This window comes from Palaemon carinicauda, chromosome 13 (genome assembly GCF_036898095.1).
Source record: "Palaemon carinicauda isolate YSFRI2023 chromosome 13, ASM3689809v2, whole genome shotgun sequence".
NCBI classification, from domain to species: domain Eukaryota; kingdom Metazoa; phylum Arthropoda; class Malacostraca; order Decapoda; family Palaemonidae; genus Palaemon; species Palaemon carinicauda.
The window spans coordinates 86,208,216-86,213,725 of record NC_090737.1 but is presented as its reverse complement, the minus strand read 5'-3'; positions in this window follow the sequence as shown (position 1 = coordinate 86,213,725).

The window sequence follows — 5,510 nt, the reverse complement described above, 5'->3', positions numbered from 1 at the left end:
TATTATTATTTTTGTTTGGTATTTTTATTATTATTATTATTATTATTATTTATATTATTAAATTTTTTTTATTATTTTTATTATTATTTTTATTATTATTTTATATTATTATTATTATTATTATTATTATTATTATTATTATTATTATTATTATTATTATTATTATTACGAATTTATAAATTTGGTTGAAAAAACAGAATGGCATAAGAATAAGCAAGTGTTACAACATATCTAGCAGTTTTACCTTCTCGTCTTACTATTCCAAAGGTTAATAATGGAGTCACTGACTCATGGTTCATCCAGCCCATGTATATAGCATATAAATATTCTTTTCACAATTTCATTCCTTGGAGACGGAATAGGATATTTTAACATATTTCCAGCCTATATATATATATATATATATATATATATATACATATATATATATGTATATATTTATATATATATATTATATATATACACATATATATATATATACATATATATATATATATATATATATATATATATATATATATAATATATATATATATACATATATATATATATATGTATATATATATATATATATATATATATATATATATATATATATATATATATATATATATATACATATATATATGTATTATATATATATATATATATATTATATATATATATATGTATATATATATGTATATATATATATATATATATATATATATATATGTATATATATATATATATACATATATATATGTATATATATATATATATATATATATATATATATACATATATATATATAATATATATATATATATATATATATATATATATATATATATATATAAACAAGAGCTTCTCCCAACGTCCCTTCCATCCAGTGAAGATTCTATTTCTTTATTTGGATCTTAATACGCAAAATTTACATAACTGTTAAATATGATAATGATTTTTTTCAATTACTTATGTCTAATTATATTGTAATCCCCAATAAAAAATGCAATATTAAAAAAATAGATGTATACAGAATGATTAACGAATGACAAAAAAGTTATATCTATTTCATGATCTGAAAAAATAAATTTACCAACATATAAGAGGTACAACGGAAGTGTATAAAAGCTCTCGCAATCAACTTGATAATTATCTCAAATAAAATCCGGACAGTTTTTTAAGCATCAACACTATTTCTTCGGCATTATCAACATGCAATTGCCTTCCTCACTGTAATGGAAATTAAACAATGTTTTGAACTGACAAAATAATATTTTTACATTTCATGGAAAATATTTTATTTTTCAATTAGGCTACACTCATTGAAAATATAAAAAGAAAGTAGTTGCTCATTTCTTATTTCAAACTAGTATGCTGTCATTTACAGAAATTTGACCTTTGTAAAAACCATGGAATAAATATTCTGAAAAAAATTTAGTTTGTATTTGATTCATTATAACAAGATGGATTCCACATGATTCATATTTTACTTTTATAGTTAACATCATTTCAACCTCCTTGATTGATAATGATTTATATATTAGTTAACTATGTTCTTCTTCTAATAACTGCATTTACCATGAAACTCACGACGCTAATTATTAGTTTTTTATTTTATATTTAAGGATGGTTGCACATAGCATGGGGAGAAATTAGTATTAACAATACTTGCTTTATTTTAGAAATTATGATTATATTTTAAATCACAGACGTTATACATTCAATTAAAAAACGAGCAAATTATTTTAACTAAGTTTTATCTTCTCATCTTCATGGAAAATCCATTTCACTATCAATTGAAAAGCCGTCTTCAAAATTTATGTTGTCTTTCTATTTGCTGGATTTCCTTCTATCAGGATTGCAAGAAGATTCTCTTAATTCTTATAATACCTCTCACTGGTCAAAGTTAAATGCTAGTCTCTACTATAGGAGACACAGCTCTTCGTCCATTATATAATCAATTACATTTGAATTTCATCAAATTTCTTAATGATGTACGACATCTGTGGAGCAGGAGTTGATAAATAAATGCTCCCATATATAGGAGTACAAGCTGTATGTAAGAAGTTTGTTATAGTATTCATGTCTTACAGTATATGCTACATTGCTTGAGGTTAGTATATTTCCCTACATTATGTCCATATCCGCGGTGGAGATCATCGGGAGAGATGGCAGATAGAAATAATACTGTAGGTGCAACCAACGTTCCATCATATACCCTTTTAGCTGTTGAAAAAAATCCTACGTTGACAATCAACTAGTCGTCATAAACCATATCAGCCAATAAGACATCTATTGTGTTCTTTTGTCTGGTCTCCGCTCCGAGGAGGACCCAGGGATGTTGTTGATACCAACTAGATTCAATACAGCAGAATTTGATAGCTGGTCTATTGTCACAATAGCCATCTTTTACCGTTCTATTGGCGGTTGGGTTATTGGTGGTAGGCTGATTTCGAGAAGATGCCGTAACAATTAACATAATTGAGAGGTGAAGGATGTCCCTGTATCAGAAGTAATATGGTTTTGATGTTAATTATGGCAATCCATTTGGAAAGTCGCACAGCCATACATGAGGTTTTTATTGCATCATAATCTCTGACATGGTGGGATCGATGACTCTGAAAAAGTAACCATGTCTTATGACATTGACAGTTGATATACCACATGAACGTGAATGCAAGGAAAACGAGATTGAGGTTGGTGAAAAGTGGCTACAGCAGAACCTATGTATTGATGCACTTTTCCAATATAGCCGCTGACCTAGTACTTATCATATTTAATAGCATCTTACTATACATACTTTGAATGTATTAGCTATGTAATATATCGGTGCGGGGTGTGTGAGAGATTATGAATAAATGGACAATAATGATTGTGCATGAAGGCAAGTTTTTCCGAGCGTGGCCTATCATAAGAGGCAGCACAGAAGAGGTTAGGAACGAGCCATTGAGGGCAATGTGTTCGTAACTAAGGAACATGCTGCGTTACTTGTAGGTTTGTACTTCCGGTCCTTTTGTTAGGCTTCTACTAAGGAATTATAATCCAATTGTAGGTGGACGGTACGCAGCGTGTTTCTGGATATGACATTAGTAATAGGATTCAATTTACCAAAATGTTAGGAAATGTACAATTTTATTAGAAATGGCGAAGAGAAATCAACATTGATCAGCAAACCAGGTGCCTGGATATAAAGTAAATAATGAAGGACTTGCCTTGTAAGAAGTTGCATAACTAATGGACATCCACCAGCAGTTAGTGGTAGAAGGTAAAGTAGCTACATTCCCCCTTGAAAACTCCCATACTGAAAAAGATCAATGGGTAGACCTTCCATTGATTATTTTTTTCCAGTACCATCCCTTGAGCGACATCACAGACATAGCTGGACACCGGAAGGGGTGCAGTTGGCCCTGACAAGCTGAGAGCTTTAGCAGTATATATGGCTTTCATTGCATTTAAGAAGAATACATTCTGTAGGGGGCCCTACATCATGTTTATTTTGACTTGCCCTTGAAGGAGTCGTAAAGAGTGGTGAAAGTGAAGGAAATTGCTGGTAAGAACCATTGATAGCATTTCATTGTGCTTAAGAACTTATATGCTCACGAGTAAGAATACCATTTCTCTAAAAACAAAGGTAAACTTTTCTACATGGTTGCTCTGCTGCAGGCAGTATAGGGTGATGCATATGTGACATAAGTTATCCCCATTAGGATGGAGAATAATATCATGTATTCTAAACAACATTCGTAGAATAGGAGGTGAGCTAAGATGCCATCCATGATTCGTTTAAATGTGACCTCTGCATCACAAATAGCAAAGGTAAAGTCATTGAAAGTATACAGTGTGTGTTAAGCAGGCTGTTGATTGCAGTATTGAAGATATTTTCTAGGCTCACAGGCCTCTGGCAATACCCCTTTAGGAGATCGAAAGTCAAAAATGCTTTAGCACTGTGAAAGATTGTTGTCATGTCATCAATGTAGGAGGGGGGTAGTGGTCCAGTTCGGTTTGCATATTGAAATGATATTTATTTTCAACGGCTTTAGATATCCATCTTTCTTTAGGACAATTTATAGGTCGAGCAGCCATTAGCTTGAGTAATTTCAACAAAGACACATTTTTTTCCGTTTCATTTAATGTTAGTTCAGCAACTACAAAACATAAACATGGTAGGAATTATGTGTGTCTCTCGTAGTTTAGCCGTAAGACATAAAGATATATAATCAGGAGGTGAGCTTAGGCAGCCACAGGCATGTGGAGGTAAAAAGTTAGGTCTAAGGGAACAGGTGATAAAAACGTCGACTACAATATATTAGTTGCCGTTGACCGACGGTCGACGTGAGACATCAACCAGAACGTGGGCGTGGTAATCTGCTCCAATGAGATGTAGTGTAATGTCGGTAACAATGAAATTAAACCCATACTGGGCACCCGCAATTATTATTATTATTATTATTATTATTATTATTATTATTATTATTATTATTATTATTATTATTATTATTATTATTATCATAGAATAGATATTTCCTATATAAACTTTACAAACCTTAACAAAAAAAGAGGAAGAAAAATTACATAGAATAGTGTGCAGAGTGTACCCTCAAGCAAGAGAACTCTAACCCAAGACAGTGGAAGGCCGTAGTACAGAGGCTATGGCACCACCGAGGACTAGAGAACAATGGTTTGATTTTGGAGTGTTCATCTCCTAGAAGAGCTGCTTACCATAGCTAACGATTCTCTACTACCCATACCAAGAGGGAAGTGGCCACTGAACAATTACATTTCAGTAGTTAACCCCTTGAGAGAAAAATAATTGTTTGGTAATCAAAGTGTTGACAGGTATATGAGGTCAGAAGAGAATGTGCAAAGAATAGGCTAGACTATTCAGTGTATGTGTATGCAAAGGGAAACTGAACCGTAACAAGAGAGAAGGACCCAATATAGTACTGTCTAGCTAGTCAAAGGACCCCATAACTTTCTAGCAGTAGTATCTCAACGAGTGGCTGGTGCTCTGGAAAACATACTAAAGCATCAGTGTCTCATAACCATGTGTGAAGATAGTAGATCATTGGCATCAACCAGGCATAGATCAGCAGTCTAATAATGGAGGGGTAAGAGATAACATGGAAGAAAATAAATCACATTAGACCATAAATTGCACAAAAAAGAAAGATTTGTTTTGAGGAGGCCACTGCCAGTGGTTAAGAGGTAGCTACACATTTTTTCTTTGACATCCAGTAGCTCTTTTCTTAGAGGTAGCCCTTAATATTGCGTAATCGTGGCACATCTGAGGGTGAGAGGTGTCAAAAGCTAGCTGTTGACGATGTTTCTTGGGGTGCATCATGTGGTGTCATAGGTAGCGGATGGGTATATTCATTGGTGCTCAGGCCTGTCATGAAGTAAGCATTGATGTCCTACATCATTCAACTTAATGGGAATTTAATGGTTACCTCCTTGGTCACGAACATACCTATTAGTGAATTTCATGACGGTGGGGAATTGTGTCCTTAAGGGCACTCACCCTGGTC